This window comes from Toxorhynchites rutilus, chromosome 2, assembly GCF_029784135.1.
Source record: "Toxorhynchites rutilus septentrionalis strain SRP chromosome 2, ASM2978413v1, whole genome shotgun sequence".
Taxonomy (NCBI): Eukaryota; Metazoa; Arthropoda; class Insecta; order Diptera; family Culicidae; genus Toxorhynchites; species Toxorhynchites rutilus.
In genome coordinates, this window is record NC_073745.1 from 180,303,058 (window position 1) to 180,324,086 (window position 21,029).

Genomic DNA, 21,029 nt, shown 5'->3' on the forward strand with positions numbered 1-21,029 from the left:
GACAAAAAGTTTTGCGAAAAAACCATATTCTTTCGGATAAAGCGAAGGGTATAAATGCGAAACTCGCACCAAAATTTGTTGAAGCAATAGTTAAAAAGAAAGTGGGAGATTTTTGCTATTTATTGGCAGATTTGAATGGAAAAACGATTGGATTATACCACGTTTCACAACTTAAAAAAATTTAAGAATGATTATTTCAAGCTATGTATACAAACTAAATTAAGGGTGGTAACTTAATAAGAAAACACGCAAAGACGTTAATGATGAAAAACAAGAAGCTATGTATAAAAACACCAACATTAAGCATAGCAGCTTAATTAAAAAAAAAAATCACGAAGATGGAAAATGAGGACAATTAGAGAGCTATGTACATAAACTAAATCAGGAGAAAAAAATTATGGAAAAACACGCTCAGACGGTTATATTGGAACTCGCCATGCTAATCACTTGTTCTTCTTTCTTTGTTTTTAAGAGGCTTTAAACTTTGCAGTTCATTCGCCTCTAATCACTTGTTTATAATAATCCAGGTTAAAAGGCATCTTCCTCGTCGAAAAAAATGGATTATAGTTGAAAAACCTAAAAAAAACAATAGTTAGTAAAATCAGATTGAAAAACATACTTACCAAAAGTGATACTGATTAGATTCCGTAGGTTGTTTTGTTTTACGCCATCGGTGGAACCCAGCTAAATGATATGCTAAGGGAGAGAGTACAATTATTAGAAATATATAGGAAGATAAATAATACATTTGGGATGAAAACAATCATCATAATAGAAAACATAAAGTCATTGACCGGAGGTCAGAGACCTGAAACTATGGAATATATAGAACAAACGAAAGAATATAATTGAACAATAAAATTCAGGATAGGAGACGAATATTAGAATGAAAATTAATTTATAGATTAAAACTAAAATTAGTACTTACGTTTTCGCATTACAGCATCACTTTGTACTGGAAAAACACTACAATTCGATTTTTTTTAAGCTACTATAACTAAGTAGCTGCACTCCATCGATTTCAAAACACAACTACAATAGCCCAACAATAGTATCCGAGAGTATTGTGTGAGAGAGTATAATTTCCGAGGTTGGTATAAATTTGGTTCATTTTCCATAGGTTCCTAGGGAGTGTGATTTGGGATGCGCGTAGGCATTTTGGCTGCGTACACTTGAGAAAAATTGGGTGTTAAAAAGAAAGTGGGAGATTTTTGCTATTGGCAGATTTGAATGGAAAAACGATTGGATTATACCACGTTTCACAACTTAAAAAAATTTAAGAATGATTATTTCAAGCTATGTATACAAACTAAATTAAGGGTGGTAACTTAATAAGAAAACACTTGAAGACGTTAATGATGAAAAACAAGAAGCTATGTATAAAAATACCAACATTAAGCATAGCAGCTTAATTAAAAAAAAAAAAATCACGAAGATGGAAAATGAGGACAATTAGAGAGCTATGTACATAAACTAAATCAGGAGAAAAAAATTATGGAAAAACACGCTCAGACGGTTATATTGGAACTCACCATGCTAATCACTTGTTTATAATAATCCAGGTTAAAAGGCATCTTCCTCGTCGAAAAAAATGGATTATAGTTGAAAAACCTAAAAAAACAATAGTTAGTAAAATCAGATTGAAAAACATAATTACCAAAGTGATACTGATTAGATTCCGTAGGTTGTTTTGTTTTACGCCATCGGTGGAACCCAGCTAAATGATATGCTAAGGGAGAGAGTACAATTATTAGAAATATATAGGAAGATAAATAATACATTTGGGATGAAAACAATCATCATAATAGAAAACATAAAGTCATTGACCGGAGGTCAGAGACCTGAAACTATGGAATATATAGAACAAACGAAAGAATATAATTGAACAATAAAATTCAGGATAGGAGACGAATATTAGAATGATAATTAATTTATAGATTAAAACTAAAATTAGTACTTACGTTTTCGCATTACAGCATCATTTTGTACTGGAAAAACACTACAATTCGATTTTTTTAAAGCTACTACAACTAAGTAGCTGCACTCCATCGATTTCAAAACACAACTACAATAGCCCAACAATAGTATCCGAGAGTATAATTTCCGAGGTTGGTATAAATTTGGGTCATTTTCCATAGGTTCCTAGGGAGTGTGATTTGGGATGCGCGTAGGCATTTTGGCTGCGTACACTTGAGAAAAATTGGGTCTCAGTGCACTGGCAGTATATGCTCTGACGGCACCAATTGGTCTATGTTTTCCAATACATATATTGGAGTTAGTGCATAGGGTAAATTTGTCTTTTTCCGCGAAAGAAAGACATAGTATTTTTCCGAGATTATTTTCGGAAATGTGAATTGGGGTAAAGTTGTTCCAATTGATTAATTGGAGGTTTTATTCGGTAATTATATTCCAATTCGTAAATTGGAGGTGATTTGGTCGATTTTATATTTTTGAAAACACTCGAGGATACTATGAAATTTCACATTTACAATTCCCATAAACAACAGATATTTTAAATAAGGTGCTGTTTTGCAAGTTGTAAATAAATTGATAATGTATCTGACATTTTGTACATATTACTTTTGGTTGATTATTTTTAATTATTTATTCATAATTTGGTAAATTTGGAAGTTTTGTTACCTTGTTAGTAAAAAGTAAATAAAAAAAATATATTTCATATATTTTTTTGGGGAAAGTAGGGAGTAATGAAACGAGTAGGTCGTTTCATGAAAATTTTAAATTGAGTTACGCCTAATGTTAGATATCATACCACGAATAGAATCAGACGCCCAGAATAATCGATCAAGAATTTAGTAGTCCTCGACGAAAATTCTAGATTAGAGAATGCCTAAAGATCCGGAAGTAGAGACAGAAATATAAAAAAAAATTACTAGAAGATTCGAAAGGTTTCGCAATCGGAAAGAACAGAGGAATCGACCTTTCCATTCTGAGCCGCCGAGCGAAGAAGTTCAATTTTGGTGAAAACGAGTGACATTATTTCGAGTAGTTTTTTTTTGAAGTAACAGTAAAAATAGTTTCAAAACGTTTCGAATATTAAGTTTTGATTATTTCCAAATATTTTCGGAGTGATTTGGATAAAAATATCAATAAATCGTGAGTTGCGCGATTATTCAAATCAAGTAGAAGTGAGTTTATTGTTTACTATAAAGACGCTTTTGTTCATTGTGAAATTTTATTTAGGACAATTGTACAATTGAGTACAATCAATTAGTATAATCAAAAGTTAGTGCAGCAGTGTGCTTTGCACCCAGTAAAACGGAGGTAAATTTTTATTAAAACAACATTGGTTTGATGATTTTATAATAATGGAAGGCAATTTATACAGCCTTGGTGGCTCCGTGTACAGGTTACATTTACGTGCCCGAGTCCTAGTCGGGACTGCGCTTGCGTTCCGGCGATCAGCCATCGCTGTGAGATCTTGGTGCTACGGTAAATCCCCTGGAGTGGTCTATCGCCTCGTGGTTGCGTACCACTATAGACCATTCTGGAGCGCGTTGGTCAACGGAAGGGAAGCTCGGCCCCGTGTGAGTCGCATGCTACACGCGACCCTACTCCAACACGGTAAGCTCAGGACGGGAAAGTCCACCAACGCCAGCGAGATTTACCGGAACTCACGTCGGTGAGAGTTTTGGTGTCGGAGCGGAATAAATCATCACGCTGCTCCACCATTTGAAAACCCCACCGTTGCTGCACGGGTGAGCTCATCCCGGTATTAAAACATCAAATAGAGTGAGTACCCTGAAACAGAACGCTATATAACGGACCACCACCACAGTTACGCGTAAAACGACACCAATTAGTAGGGACAAAATATTGTGTTAGTAGGAGAATCATAGAGTTAGGAAAACACGTAAAGAGTGACGTCACAAGCAATTTGGAATTTTTGGGAAAAGGAGTTAGGTGTTTTGACGAAAATAAGAAACAAAGATTCGGAAAATTTCTGGAAAAAGATTTGGTGATTTTTTTATTAAAACATTAGCGGTTTATTTTAAAATTAGTAACATTTTCTTATTTAGTTTCGGTTAGAAAGAAAGATTGGGTTCCTCAAAACGACAGAGAAACTTTTCGAAATTCTCGTCAGCAAATTGGGAAGTGTGGCAAGCCGCAATTTGAAGGAGGATACTGTAGCGAGGCCTACGGTACGCGCTGGTCCGGGCAACAATCAATCCGAATCCCGACAGAGGACATTGGTCCTCTGGCGCAAAAGTCGGCGATTTTAAAAAGGCTCGCACAGGACCCCCCTTACATGGTCTCGATCCGCCAGCTTGGGCTCCAGCATTTCTTCCATCGCCAACAACCTGAATAGACATCTTGCTTCTGAAAACTTGTTCAAAATCTTCACAGTGAAAAAAATTTCTCTTCAAACAGTGCCGTTTTTATAGCAGCTTGTCTGGGCACATAACCTGATAAAATACGTCTTGTTCAGATGAGGTTTGGGTAACGAATGACAAAAGTAGTTTTATTATAATCAAGGCTTACTACTATACAATAATTCAACGATTACTATTCTAACAGTTCATGCTACCCACCACTAACCGTCTATGGCGCTGCGCACAGTACAATTGTAGCCATGTACGGTGAAACAGGTCGGTACAGATACAGCGATTATACCGAGTTGCTTGCATGGTTCTAGCGCTGTACATGGTGACAGACCTACAATTTTCGAAGTACAACGCAAGTACAGTTGTATGTCTGTCATAAGTATAAAATTTACGAATCTCTGGTAGGGACGTTCAATGAATCTGACATCGCTTTTACTAATTTTTGGTAATACAGGTCGGACTCGATTATATATAATCACAATTTCACTTTCAACGTTAATTTTCGAATCCAAAAAAGATCGTTAATTTTCGAATCGCGAAAAAGCTATTTTTCTATTAATATTTAACATTTATACATTAATTAAAAAATTGTTTTCTTGACATTCGATTATGTATAGGATTTGAAAATAATTGTTGAAAAAAAATGGTCGACTATATACAATCGAGTCCGACCTATATTTACAAAGAAATTGTATATTTTACCAATGTTTTGGCTACTAAAGTCCTGAGAGAGAGGAGCCAGCTCGCGTTTGTTGTGATCACCCTTATGTCAGCGCGAACCAGTCACGGTGAACCAAGGGGAAGTATTGAAATATGTAGAAAATTTCAACATGACATTTTTTTGCAAGACGTTTTATGTGAAAATAATGTTGACGTCGGACTACATCTTTCATTTCTATACTAGGGTGTAAGTTCAAAACTTCGAAAACGAGAGTGTTACATTGGAGAAACAGGATTTTGAGCAATAAACCCTCTTCGCCGGTTGAAAGAAATGGTATGATAACCGCTTCATTCGAAAGATAAAATGTCTACGCGTTATATGTGTGTTACTTATTGATCCAAAAACTTGTTTCAATAGCTCAAAAATTGTTTTGAAAGCAAGCTATTGAAATCACAAAAATCTGTATATAAGTAGGTGCCAGCTCCACTCAATTATAATTGTACAGCGGTTAGATCATTTTGGAACAGTTACCGCTGCAAAAAAAAAAAACAAACTTGCTGCTGTGAAGAAGGCGACCAGCAAGAAGAAAGCTGCTGCTACTGCTGGTGTGGCTGCCCGAAAGCAAAAGTCAAACAAATCCTCAAAAATCGTTGCATGCAAGCCGAAAACGCCGAACTCATAGAAATCAGTAGCAGCTTCGAAAAAACCTACCATCGCCACACATAACGCACAACTAGAGAGAAAACAAGATAGTGTTTTCAGCAAATCAAATTCAGTTCTTTTCAGAAAGAGTTTATCAAATACTGCGGTCAAATACATTCTTTTTTAATTTCTTCGATCAAGTGCGATCAACGTAAGATTACATCTTTCGAGCACTTATTAGGAGTACAGTGAATCTGAAGAAAGACAATTCATTCCTGCTCGACACTCGCACAAAAAATGTTCACTCATCAATGTCACAAACGGGAAGTGGGTGTTGTGAGGGAGGGCAGAGTGAGCGCAACATTTATGCAGACTGATTGGAAGCAACAGATATGTTGTATATGGGAAATGGTATACAAATTATATCACACATAAAGGGGAGAAAGAATATTGACCCTTTTAGTTTTTTGGACAAGACTATTGGTTCACCTTCACTATCGGTCAATTCGATTGGATCTTCAGTGATACTAGTGCCTTGATTAAACCTACATGTCAAATTTGAATATTGCATATGAATGTGAATATCATGGCAAAGATGACGAGAGACTGGTAGTATAATTCTCATCTTCACCCGAATGCCTGTTAAAAATGCAGACACAGCATCCTTTTTAGTCAACCTAGTATTATTTCCATCGGACACAAACAAAATTCCCTCAAAATACACCTGAGAGAAATCAATGTTGGCTATTTTCATTGGAAGATTAGCTCTTATTTTATGTATTCCACATACACACAGGATTTTTTTTACGCGGGGGATACGTATTGTTGGATTTATTCCAACGGGATTCCAAAATTATAATTCTCCGCAGCGGAAATGAATTAAATACACTTGATCCGTTTAGTCAAATGGAGAATATAATTTTCCTGTTGAATTACAGAGTTATGTTGGTATTAATGATATATATAATAATAGTAATATAATATAATAATAATAGTAATAGTAAATGCACTACAATTCACATGAACCTAATGAAGCACAAAAATAGTGATTGTTGCAACATTGGTGATAATAACAGTATATAATTCATATTTACAATAATAATGATATTTCATTCATGGTAATAATAATTTCATGATGATAATTCATTCATTGTCCTCTGGGTAATTGTTTTTCTCTCTATGGACTTAATCCATTCATTCGATCAAATCATTCATTAAACTGGCCGTTTCTCATTCGATTTACTTCCTATGCGTTGTTTGTTTCTCAATGATAATTATGTTACTCACGTTTAATTCCCCTTCGATATTTCTCGTGTTCAGTTCTAGGGCACTATGATTTTAGTGATTTTAGTCCTAAACAAAAAAATGTAATTTAGTTTAGATATGTATGTTTATAATTACTCCACGTTATTTTCTCACCGGTTCTCCTTAAATTTGGGCTTAAAAGTAATTCCTGTTTAACCTTAGAACACAGATTCGCGACCATTTACTGCGTAAACTGATAGGTCGAATTTCACTGTGTCTACGTATACAAATTGATTCGCAGCTGAACAAGGAATAAGGTTAAAAAACATGCGCCTAAAAGCAATTCGATATTGCTGTGAAATTTCTCGCTATTTACCTCTTATATCGCGAAAGATAACTGGCCACAAAATTTGGTGGAATGCAACCACTCACACGCGAATGCTCACAACTTGATTAAATCGAGTATTAAACAGTTTGGATCGTTCTTATTATCTTATAATGGAAACCGTACAAAATGTGGGAGCTTATCTAGTCTTATGTTTATGTTCTGTCTTTTTTTTTTTACTCACCAGCAGTGACAGAACGACTAACCTGTTACTTCGATGCTGTCGGCTGTCAAGATCGGTTCAGGTGAAAGGTGGGCGCGCTGGCCTAATGGGTAGGCCAACACTCCCCCCAAGGTACGCCAACTTCCGGTTGGCTTACGACTCGACGCGCTGAACATCTAGCACCGCCAGCTTGGCGGCCGGGCGCTCGTAGATTCCAGCGGCTGTCTGTACGGTTGCAGACCGTACCTGTCCGTCTCGTCCGAGGATTGTATTGATGACTCTTCCTTTGGGCCAGCAATTTCGGGGCATCTTGGGATCAACGATGACTACGATATCTCCACTGGTGATAGGTTTCACTGCATGGAACCATTTGGTTCGACGGGTGACTTCGGGCAAATAATCCGTAAGCCATCGCTTCCAAAACAGATTTGCCAGGACCTGGGAAGTGCACCAGTTCTGCTTCAAGGTGAGCCCAGAGTTGTTAATCGTGACGAGCGGTTTGTTTCCGTTGGACGATCCCAATAGGAAGTGGTTCGGTGTGAGAGCGGGAGCAGAGTCTTCGTCTGACGGCACGTGCGTAAGCGGACGGGAATTAACCACGTTTTCAATTTCGATTAGTTTGTTACGCAGTACTTCATCAGATGGCTTTTGACGTAGGACTACGTCTTTCATTTCTATACCGGGGTGTAAAATCAAAGTTTCGAAAACGAAAGCGTTACGCCGGAGACCGAGATTTTGAGCGTTAATAGCTCCTAAACAACTGAACGAAATGTTATGATAAACACTTCATTCGAAAGATAAAATGTCTACGCGTTATATACTTGTTACTTTTTGATCCAAAAACTTGTTTCAATAGTCTTAAAATTGCTTTAAAACAGGCTATTGAAATCACCAATCGGTATATAAGCGAGCGGCGCTCCGAAATCCACTCAGTTCTAAATGAACACCGATTGGAGCATGTTGTCGCTGTTGCGGTGAAGCTCTTTATTTATCATGAAAGCGCGGATGAACGGTGTCACCAAGAGCCTGTTTGTGCACCCTAGGCCAGAAGGGAATCTATCAGGAGGAGAGTGATGCCACAAACGGTTCCCTGGGAAGACATCGCTACACACACATACACGCGCGGCTATTAACAGGTGGTTATCGAGTTGGCATTAACCACTGGTGGGCTTCCAGTATCGAGGAAAATGTGGAAATATCTAATCGTTACTGAAAATAATCTGCCAGTTCCTCTGGGAATTTTCAAAATATATTCATGTGAAAGAGTTTAATTGAATGTTTTCTATCCATGTTACACTGTGACCAAATATGTTTCAATCAAGTGCTATTAACAGGTGGTTATCGAGTTGGCATTAAACACTGGTGGGCTTCCAGTATCGAGGAAAATGTGGAAATATCTAATCGTTACTGAAAATAATCTGCCAGTTCCTTTGGGAATTTTCAAAATATATTCATGTGAAAGAGTTTAATTGAATGTTTTCTATCCATGTAACACTGTGACCAAATATGTTTCATCAAGTGCTATTAACAGGTCGTTATCGAGTTGGCATTAACCACTGGTGGGCTTCCAGTATCGAGGAAAATGTGGAAATATCTAATCGTTACTGAAAATAATCTGCCAGTTCCTTTGGGAATTTTCAAAATATATTCATGTGAAAGAGTTTAATTGAATGTTTTCTATCCATGTAACACTGTGACCAAATACATTTGGTTTGGTGGTTTTTCAATCAATCGCAATTAACAGGATAGCTTCAGAAGATTATTCTTCCCCATCAGTAGGATATTTCCGTATCCAATATTGTATGCGCCCGCAATCGATTATTGCTCAGTCGCCGAAAGTTCCGAGCTCAGAGAGTTCATTCCCCTCTAGTTTGCCTTCCAAATTGCCATCGTAAACCACACCTTCTCTCGATTCAATCACACACAAAAAGCATACTTAAGCGATATTCTGGTGGTGAGACACATTCATTTTTCGTGAGGACATCGACAAGACAACATCGTTGCCTAACGTGCTGGAGGAGGTGGACGGCGAAGGATCGACACATACACGCGCAGAACTCTTTCCGTTAGGATGCCATTCAGCATCGAGAAAGTTCCGGAAAGATCTAATCATTGCTGGAAAATAATCTGCCAGTTCCTTTGGGAATTTTCAAAATATATTCATGTGAAAGAGTTTAATTGAATGTTTTCTATCCATGTAACACTGTGACCAAATATGTTTCAATCAAGTGCTATTAACAGGTGGTTATCGAGTTGGCATTAACCACTGGTGGGTTTCCAGTATCGAGGAAAATGTGGAAATATCTAATCGTTACTGAAAATAATCTGCCAGTTCCTTTAGGAATTTTCAAAATATATTCATGTGAAAGAGTTTAATTGAATGTTTTCTATTCATGTAACACTGTGAACAAATACATTTGGTTTTGTGGTTTTTCAATCAATCGCAATTAACAGGATAGCTTCAGAAGATTATTCTTCCCCATCAGTAGGATATTTCCGTATCCAATATTGTATGCGCCCGCAATCGATTATTGCTCAGTCGCCGAAAGTTCCGAGCTCAGAGAGTTCATTCCCCTCTAGTTTGCCTTCCAAATTGCCATCGTAAACCACACCTTCTCTCGATTCAATCATACACAAAAAGCATACTTAAGCGATATTCTGGTGGTGAGACACATTCATTTTTCGTGAGGACATCGACAAGACAACATCGTTGCCTAACGTGCTGGAGGAGGTGGACGGCGAAGGATCGACACATACACGCGCAGAACTCTTTCCGTTAGGATGCCATTCAGCATCGAGAAAGTTCCGGAAAGATCTAATCATTGCTGGAAAATAATCTGCCAGTTCCTTTGGGAATTTTCAAAATATATTCATGTGAAAGAGTTTAATTGAATGTTTTCTATCCATGTTACACTGTGACCAAATATGTTTCAACCAAGTGCTATTAACAGGTGGTTATCGAGTTGGCATTAACCACTGGTGGGTTTCCAGTATCGAGGAAAATGTGGAAATATCTAATCGTTACTGAAAATAATCTGCCAGTTCCTCTGGGAATTTTCAAAATATATTCATGTGAAAGAGTTTAATTGAATGTTTTCTATCCATGTAACACTGTGACCAAATATGTTTCAATTAAGTGCTATTAACAGGTGGTTATCGAGTTGGCATTAACCACTGGTGGGCTTCCAGTATCGAGGAAAATGTGGAAATAACTAATCGTTACTGAAAATAATCTGCCAGTTCCTCTGGGAATTTTCAAAATATATTCATGTGAAAGAGTTTAATTGAATGTTTTCTATCCATGTAACACTGTGACCAAATACATTTGGTTTTGTGGTTTTTCAATCAATCGCAATTAACAGGATAGCTTCAGAAGATTATTCTTCCCCATCAGTAGGATATTTCCGTATCCAATATTGTATGCGCCCGCAATCGATTATTGCTCAGTCGCCGAAAGTTCCGAGCTCAGAGAGTTCATTCCCCTCTAGTTTGCCTTCCAAATTGCCATTGTAAACCACACCTTCTCTCGATTCAATCACACACAAAAAGCATACTTAAGCGATATTCTGGTGGTGAGACACATTCATTTTTCGTGAGGACATCGACAAGACAACATCGTTGCCTAACGTGCTGGAGGAGGTGGACGGCGAAGGATCGACACATACACGCGCAGAACTCTTTCCGTTAGGATGCCATTCAGCATCGAGAAAGTTCCGGAAAGATCTAATCATTGCTGGAAAATAATCTGCCAGTTCCTTTGGGAATTTTCAAAATATATTCATGTGAAAGAGTTTAATTGAATGTTTTCTATCCATGTAACACTGTGACCAAATACATTTGGTTTTGTGGTTTTTCAATCAATCGCAATTAACAGGATAGCTTCAGAAGATTATTCTTCCCCATCAGTAAATAGATAGGCATGGAATGGAAGCAATGAAAACAAATCGTGGTTTGAAATATATGTGTCATGGGTGCCGCAAGCAGCAAGTTAGCTACAATGATGTGATGAAAAAATGCAATGAAATTCTTGGAAAATTCAGTGAAAGTGTGCAAAAATGGGAAGAAAAATTGGACAGAAGAATGAAAGATATGGAAACGTGTGTGAGTTTAAAAATTGAAATGGAAGTTGGAAAATTAGCGAAGGAAATTAGTAGAATGGCAGAAGAAAATAAGGAGAAATTTAATCAATTGGAGTCGAGTGAAACTGAATGGGAGAGAGCAAGAAATCAAACAAATGAGCCAGTGGGTGATATTGTTACTCCGTCTGGTCCAAGTAGCAATCTTCGATCGCGGAAGAGACCTAGAATTGAGGACCTTCATGTTCCTATTCCTGGGGAAAATAAAGTAAATGAAGCAAGGCGCACAACTTATGCTGATATGGTGAGGAGCGAGAGATCAACTCCAAAGCAATGGAAAAGCAGAGAGCCTGTAGTGATAGTTCGATCGAAGGATGTGAAACAATCGGCGAAAACCACGAAGCAGAGTTTGAAAGAAAAAATCGATCGCTCCGCAAATCAAATTAATGCTGTACGTGAGGGGCGGGATGGCTCTGTCATTCTGGAAGTGAAAACAGGGGAAAATGTTAGTTCTTTGGTGAATTCGGTTAAAGAGAAATGTGGGGGAGAATATGACGTCATCGTCCCAAAACCAATGCGACCAAGACTAAAAATTATAGGAGTGTCTGATGAGTTGAATGAAGAACAGTTGATCAAAGCTTTGGAGGAGCCGAATGATTTACCGAAGCGGTTTGAGTTCAAGTTGATAACACGCTATAAAAATCACTTCTCATTCACGTTTGTTGTGGAATTCGATGCCAAGAGTCACGAAGAACTTCTCAATTTAGGGAGAGTGAATGTCGGTTGGGAACGATGCCAGGTTGCAGAGTGTTTTGGAATCATACGGTGCTTCAAATGCTGTGATTTCAATCACAAAAGCACGATTTGTCCAAATTCTGAGACCTGCGCAAAATGTGCTGGTGCCCATAAAACAGGCGAGTGCCAATCGGAAACAGTTTGCTGCGCCAACTGTGATAGAATGAATAAAAGTCGGAAGTTAAATTTGTGCACGAAGCATTTTGCATACAGCAACGAATGTGCTGTTTATAAAAAACTGGTTGCTAGAAAACGACAGCTGCTTGAACGAAACCAATAGCAACTAATGGTTACGGAAGATTATCATCCGGTAATCTATCTAAATTGTGGTGGATTATCTACAAATTTCGTTGAAGTTCGTCTTCTTGTAGAAACCCTGAAACCAAAACTGGTTATGATCAATGAAACACACGTCACTGAAACCATAGGAGATGATCATTTCCAGATCAATGGATACAAAATAATAAGTTGCTACTCGGACTCAAGACATACCGGTGGTGTCATGATGTACGTCCATTCTAGCTTGAGACATCGACTAATCTTCAGAGAGCAAGCCGACAAAAACTGGATCGTGGCGATTGAGATCCTGAATGGTATGAAGCCCGGTCATTATGGAGTCTTATATCATTCACCGGGAGCAAGCGATTCGATATTTCTGCGAATTTTGGAGGATTCGTGGTTGGAAGAAATCGTTGATCTGTCCAAATTCACACTACTTGCTGGCGATTTCAACATCAACTGGTTCAATTCACGAGATGCTTCCCAGTTAAAGCTTGTGGCTGAAGCGCAAGGACTCATGCAACTAGTCCAACAATGCACACGTATAACCCGTACTAGTCAAACATTAATTGACCTAATATTCTCGAACTGTGATATCAATGTTTGTGTTGTACCGGATTTTAAGATATCTGACCACGAAACTTTGTGTGTGTCTCTTGACGGTAGCTTGGACAAAGTTGATGAAACTAACGTGAAAATTAAGTGTTGGAAAAACTATAGCCGTACTGCCCTTTTGAATTTATTAAGGGAAAAATTGTCAGAAGTAGTGAGTTTAAACAACTTCCATGAGAAAGCTAGCGGCTTCATTGAAGTAATGAAAATATGTGTTAATCAACTAGTGGTTGTCAAGTTTGTTAAATTGAAAAACACAAACAAGTGGTACACCGTAGAGTTACAGCGAATGAAGCGAAAACGAGATGCTACATATAGAAAATTCCTCCAACAACGCTCTGACCAAGCTTGGCAAACATACAAAGTCCACCGGAACGAATATGCATGTACACTGAAGAGAACAAGGCATGAATACGTGCAGCAATCGATAGAAGTAAACAAACATAACACCAAAGAGCTATGGAAGATCTTGAAAAAAATGATCAAACCTAAGCTAGTCCACCCTCAAGCTATTAACTTTAATGGAGAAGAAGTGAGTGACGAGCAGGTCATTGCTGAAAAGTTCAACGAATATTTTGTGAGTAGCATCGAGGATATCAGTGACTCAATAGATGAGGTAGACGAACCATTAGAACTGACAGAAAATTTCACTGGTAGTAAGCTGTCGAAGTTTCAATCAATCACTCTTGAAAAACTCAAAACGGTGGTTTGGTCGCTGGAGGAAAAATCAGGATCTGATGAGATCAATTCCAGAATCTTGAAAGATGCATTTGAAGCTATTGAAGTACCCCTGTTAAATATTATAAACGACTCTTTGGCCACTGGAAATGTACCTGACTCATGGAAAGAATCGGTGGTAGTGCCCATCGAGAAGGTGAATGGAACAGTGAGAGCAGAAGAACATCGCCCGATAAACATGCTTCCAGTGTACGAGAAAGTGTTGGAGCTAATCGTCAAGGAACAGTTGCTGGAATACATTGTAGTAAACGACCTTCTAGTTCCTGAACAATCTGGATACCGTGAGAAACATTCTTGTGAAAGTGCTTTAAACCTAGTCCTTGTAAAATGGAAGGAGACCTTCGAGAAGAAGCAAAATGTGATTGCGGTGTTTTTAGACTTGAAAAGGGCTTTTGAGACGATATCGAGAAGAAAACTACTGAACACTCTTACAAAGTATGGTATTACTGACACTGTTCTACAATGGTTTGTATCCTACCTTGACAGTCGAACTCAAAGGACCAAGTACAATTCTGTGATATCCAATACCAAAGAGACAAATATTGGTGTGCCTCAAGGCAGTGTGTTAGGTCCTATTTTGTTTATTTTATATATTAACGACTTAAAGAGAATACTAAAGCACTGTGATATAAACCTATTTGCCGACGATACTGTGATATACATTTCTTCCGACAATGCTATTGCTGCTACTGAAAAATTGAACTGTGATCTTTCAAACTTGACCAAATGGCTGAAATTTAAGAAATTGAAGCTGAACATTGACAAAACAAAATACATGTTAATTAGCAATAAGTCAGTGTATAGTGAAAGTGTGAATGTGACGATTGATAATCGTTTGGTTTGTTAGAACGTGTTTGTGAAATTAAATACTTAGGTGTTATAATAGATGATAAACTAAGCTTCAAAAGCCATATTGACCACACAGTGAAAAAGATTGCGAAGAAGTTTGGAGTTCTCTGTCGACTAAAGAAAGATTTATCGCAGTGGAGTTTGATTCACTTGTACAAAGCCCTGATATCACCGCACATAGATTTCTGCCCATCAATCTTGTATCTCGCCAATGATCAGCAAATGCGTCGCCTCCAGAAAATCCAAAACAAGATCATGCGTATAATCCTGCAATGCAATCGAAGGACTCCCGTTCTGTTGATGCTTCGAACACTCCAATGGCTCTCAGTAAAGCAACGCGTGACGTATCTCACGCTACTACTGATACACAAAATTGCAAAAGGTTCAGCGCCAGCATACTTGACGTCCAGGATAATAAGAGGAAGGGACATCTACCGATATAGTACAAGATCTGCTAATAACATCCGTACGGCATCGTTTCTGCTAGCAAGCACTCAGAATTCACTGTTCTACAAAGGGATAAGGCTTTATAATATGCTACCGGTACAAATGAAAGAAGCTAGTGTGAATGAGTTCAAACGGAATTGTGTGACATTTGTCAGAACTAATGTGGCTTTGTAAATAAGTGGTTGTGTTTGCGTTTGAACTGTTTTGTTGAAATGTAAAAATATGATGATGCAGCAAAATGCAAAAAAAAAAAAAAATTTTAAAAAAGGTTTTGATGGACGTACATAGGAATCAAAGACAATGCAAGGACATTAGCTTTCAAAGAAATTAATTTAAAATTATCGTTTTAGATAAATTTGCCCAAACATATAAATTTCCATGTACGGGGTAAGTGGAGGGCCATCATATATATTTATTTATCAGTAGGATATTTCCGTATCCAATATTGTATGCGCCCGCAATCGATTATTGCTCAGTCGCCGAAAGTTCCGAGCTCAGAGAGTTCATTCCCCTCTAGTTTGCCTTCCAAATTGCCATTGTAAACCACACCTTCTCTCGATTCAATCACACACAAAAAGCATACTTAAGCGATATTCTGGTGGTGAGACACATTCATTTTTCGTGAGGACATCGACAAGACAACATCGTTGCCTAACGTGCTGGAGGAGGTGGACGGCGAAGGATCGACACATACACGCGCAGAACTCTTTCCGTTAGGATGCCATTCAGCATCGAGAAAGTTCCGGAAAGATCTAATCATTGCTGGAAAATAATCTGCCAGTTCCTTTGGGAATTTTCAAAATATATTCATGTGAAAGAGTTTAATTGAATGTTTTCTATCCATGTAACACTGTGACCAAATACATTTGGTTTTGTGGTTTTTCAATCAATCGCAATTAACAGGATAGCTTCAGAAGATTATTCTTCCCCATCAGTAGGATATTTCCGTATCCAATATTGTATGCGCCCGCAATCGATTATTGCTCAGTCGCCGAAAGTTCCGAGCTCAGAGAGTTCATTCCCCTCTAGTTTGCCTTCCAAATTGCCATCGTAAACCACACCTTCTCTCGATTCAATCACACACAAAAAGCATACTTAAGCGATATTCTGGTGGTGAGACACATTCATTTTTCGTGAGGACATCGACAAGACAACATCGTTGCCTAACGTGCTGGAGGAGGTGGACGGCGAAGGATCGACACATACACGCGCAGAACTCTTTCCGTTAGGATGCCATTCAGCATCGAGAAAGTTCCGGAAAGATCTAATCATTGCTGGAAAATAATCTGCCAGTTCCTTTGGGAATTTTCAAAATATATTCTTGTGAAAGAGTTTAATTGAATGTTTTCTATCCATGTAACACTGTGACCAAATATGTTTCAATCAAGTGCTATTAACAGGTGGTTATCGAGTTGGCATTAACCACTGGTGGGCTTCCAGTATCGAGGAAAATATGGAAATATCTAATCGTTACTGAAAATAATCTGCCAGTTCCTCTGGGAATTTTCAAAATATATTCATGTAAAAGAGTTTAATTGAATGTTTTCTATCCATGTAACACTGTGACCAAATACATTTGGTTTTGTGGTTTTTCAATCAATCGCAATTAACAGGATAGCTTCAGAAGATTATTCTTCCCCATCAGTAGGATATTTCCGTATCCAATATTGTATGCGCCCGCAATCGATTATTGCTCAGTCGCCGAAAGTTCCGAGCTCAGAGAGTTCATTCCCCTCTAGTTTGCCTTCCAAATTGCCATCGTAAACCACACCTTCTCTCGATTCAATCACACACAAAAAGCATACTTAAGCGATATTCTGGTGGTGAGACACATTCATTTTTCGTGAGGACATCGACAAGACAACATCGTTGCCTAACGTGCTGGAGGAGGTGGACGGCGAAGGATCGACACATACACGCGCAGAACTCTTTCCGTTAGGATGCCATTCAGCATCGAGAAAGTTCCGGAAAGATCTAATCATTGCTGGAAAATAATCTGCCAGTTCCTTTGGGAATTTTCAAAATATATTCATGTGAAAGAGTTTAATTGAATGTTTTCTATCCATGTAACACTGTGACCAAATACATTTGGTTTTGGGGTTTTTCAATCAATCGCAATCAACAGGATAGCTTCTGAAGATTATTCTTCCCCATCAGTAGGATATTTCCGTATCCAATATTGGATGCATAAAACCTTGTGCCTCCAACGTAACGCTCTCGTTTTCGAAGTTCTCCAAATATTCATTCATTCAGAATGAATTCAGATTCAACTTCATACAAATGATCTCTAAATCAACGATAGTCCTACGTCACCCTTGCGGTTATACCATAGATATAACCCACTTCCTGTTTTTCGTTGTGCAGACGGCCATTAAGTTGTTCTTTACTGTACGAATAAGTCGCTCCCAGCTTCCGCCCATGTGTGGCGCCAATGGTGGATTAAACAACCACTCAGTCTTGGTATTGGTAAACTCTTTCATAATAACGTTATGATCGATCGTTTCTCTCATCTTCTTCAGTTCTCGCTCGGCCCCGACGAAATTAGTTCCCCGATCGCTGTAGACAGGGTTGCCCGCGCCTAGCGATGAAATTGTGGATTGCCATGATACAAGAACTAGTAGTCATTGAGTGTACTACTTCGATATGTATCGCTCGAACGGTCAAGCAGGTCGCTAGCATTCCCCAACGTTTCTCGACTCTCCTTCTAACGACTACTTCGATTGGGCCGAAGTAGTCTATTCCTGTGTGAGAATGCTGCCAGGCGTCCAGGAGGTAGATCTGCCATGAGTGGAGGGTTTGGTGCGGCATGTTCAACCTTGCATCTCTGGCAATCTCTGCATACTTGTTGAAAGCGCGAGCGTAGATGCTTGATTTGATATCTCTGTCGCAGTTCGTTTATCACCGTTTCGTGGTTTTGGTGATGATATTCGTTGTGGTAGTGCGAAATTATAAGGGTAGTGATATGGTGCTTGCTTGGTAGAATGATGGGTTTCTTCGCATCTTCAGTTGCATATTGACAGGCTGCGATACGAGTTCTCATTCGTAGAATGCCACATTCGTCCAGCCATGGTGTCAGCTTGTAGAGTGAGCTTGATTTCCGAAGGGTCGTTGTTGAGCCGTCTTCCTTCTGCCTTGAACTCAGGAAAACGGAGACTTCCTCGGGGTAACCTTCTTGTTGCGCGAGACGAATCAAATAAGCTTCAGCAGCGCAGAGTTCATTTCCGACGAGTGGTCCTGTGATGATTGGATGTTTCCGTTGCTTGGATCGCAAATTTTTTATGAACCGTAACACACGTGCTACAACATTTCTCAACCGAACCCAACTAGAATAGTCAGCGATGAGGACAATCGGTTCATAGAGAGCGTAGTGGAGGGAAAGGCTTGCTACGAGTTCAACATCTGTGGATTTGTTCCGGATTCCTAACTGTGGCCACTTGTCTTCGGTTGTCCATAGGAAATCTGGTCCATTGAACCACCTGCTGTCGGGAGATAAATCAGGTTGTTTGTCCCACTTGGTGCCATCGTCGGCAACGTTTAGTTTGCTTGGTACGTATCGCCATTCCTGTGCTTCCGTAGTCTCTAGGATCTCCGTTATCCTGAACCCGACAAATTGAGTATATCGACGATGATCGGAGTTAATCCAACATAAAACATCTCTCGAATCTGACCAGTAAAACTTCCTAGAGATTCGTATCCCAAGTTTGTTGATAACTGTTCGACTGAGCCGTGTCCCTATCAACGCTGCTTGTAGTTCCAGTCGAGGAATCGATGTGAGTTTCAGCGGTGCGACTTTGGTTTTAGAGGTGATAAGTGAACAATGAATTATACTATTCTTGGCAAGGCGAAGAAAACATGCAGCTGCCATTCCATTTTTCCCTGCATCTACGAAAGTATGCAGTTGTATTTCGTCCGCTTTGGTGAATGGATATCTGACACTGTAGGACCGGGCGATGTGAACGTTTTCGACATTGGGCAAGACTTTCAGCCAGGTGAGCCAATCCGTGAATGCAACGTCGTTTATTTCTTCGTCCCATTCAATACCGGATCTCCAGATATCTTGCAACAAGGTTTTCAAGTACGCTAGAAAGTGAGCAATCAGTCCAAGTGGATCGAATATAGACATGAGAATCCGTAGAACCTCGCGCTTTGTAGGTCGTCGTTGACCATTTAACAGAGCTCCGTCAAAACGAGTCCAACCGATTTTGTACGTGAATGCGTCAGACGTTGTATTCCACCACATACCTAGGACCTTCTCTGTAGACAGTTCTGATGATAGGTCAAGACATTTCTCCTCCATGTTTACTTCTTGTAGTGCTGACGTTACCCGTCTGGAGTTGCTGATCCAGTTTCGAATCTCGAACCCGCTTTGTGCATGCACGTGCCTAACATCCTTCGCTATCTGTATGGCTTCGTCCTCAGAAGCGACACTGATTAACAGGTCATCGACGTAGTGTGATTTCGTGATGGCCTCGTATGCCGCCGGGTATTCACTCTTGAACCGTTCTGCATTTATGTTCTTCACGTATTGAGCGCTACTCGGAGAACAGCATGCCCCAAATGTCATTACTTTCATTTTGTATACTGCTAGATTCCCCTGTTCATCCGTCCAAAAGAAGCATTGGTATCGTTGGTCATCTTCACGTATCAACACTTGATGAAACATTTCGCGGATGTCTGCAGTTACTGCAACAGGATGAATGCGAAAACGGAGTAGAATTTCGAACAGAGAGGAGAGCAAATCGGGCCCCTTTAGTAGAACGGAATTCAGTGACTTCCCATGAACTTTTGCAGCTGCGTCCCACACTATTCTCACTTTTTCGGGTTTGTTTGGATTGGTGACTGGGAATACTGGCAGGAACCAGGTGTCGCTGCAATGTTGTTTGACTTCATCGTTGGATAACTTGTGGATATAACCTTTTGTAGTATAGTCTGAAATTTTCTTCTGTAGAACTTCCGCCAGCCGTTGATCTTTCGCCATGCGTTTCTCCAGAGATCGATGCCGACGTAGCGCCATTTCTCGGCTATCAGGTAGACGGAAATCATCGTATCGAAAAAGTAAGCCTGTTTCATACCGTTCGCCGTTAAAACGCGTACGGGACTCTAAGAGAGACCTAGCTCGCTCATCTTCAAACGATAGGAGTAACTTAGCTGGCTTACAAACTCCCATGCTGTCGATGGAAAAATACTCCTTCACAGCTCGATGTAGATCTTCGTCAGATTCATCATTGTCCGAATGTACATGAAACGTATAATGAAACATATTAGGAGTCTCCCCATTACACAATCCCCCACAGACTGTCCACCCTAGTCGTGTCTTCATCGCGATCGGTTGACCCAGTTTTCCTTCGCGGCTCTTTAGAGAAAGTCCCAGCTGTGCATGCTTCATCCCAATTAGGATGCGTGGACGAGCGTCTTGGTATGACTCGATCGGCAGTCCTTTCAGGTGAGGATACAGACGCACAAGTTCATCAAGGTTCAAGGTTTGACGTGGTAGCATCAACTGGCTCACCGTTCGCACATCCTCTAAGGAAAACTTTCTGGCTTCGTGATGTCGTGCAGCAACGTGAAGCTTGACGATACTGGAATTCTTCTCATGACGTTGTGTTCCTCCAGTCCAGCGCAGACAAAGTGGACTAGTGGTTCCATCTAGCTTCAGTTCGTCAGCAAGCTCTTGATCCAGGAGCGTCAGTGCGGAGCCTTCGTCCAAAAAGGCATAAGTATGTACCTCCTTCCCAGGACCTGACAACACTACCGGGAGATAACGGAATAACACAGAGCTTGATGTAGTCTGATG

General features: G+C 39.5%; 1 long non-coding RNA gene across 4 annotated transcripts; it reads right to left on the reverse strand.

Moving 5' to 3' along the window:
- Positions 1 to 90: 90 nt before the first annotated feature.
- Positions 91 to 2,119, reverse strand: LOC129768351 (uncharacterized). 4 transcript variants are annotated; one of them, XR_008741663.1, is made up of 5 exons: positions 1,962 to 2,118; positions 1,669 to 1,729; positions 1,533 to 1,611; positions 929 to 1,162; positions 91 to 696 (listed from the first exon to the last, which is right to left on the reverse strand). It is a non-coding gene; the product is annotated as an uncharacterized LOC129768351 (long non-coding RNA). The 4 variants fall into 4 exon arrangements; XR_008741661.1 differs by having other exon boundaries at positions 929 to 1,171; XR_008741662.1 differs by having other exon boundaries at positions 1,533 to 1,729; positions 1,962 to 2,119.
- Positions 2,120 to 21,029: the final 18,910 nt, after the last annotated feature.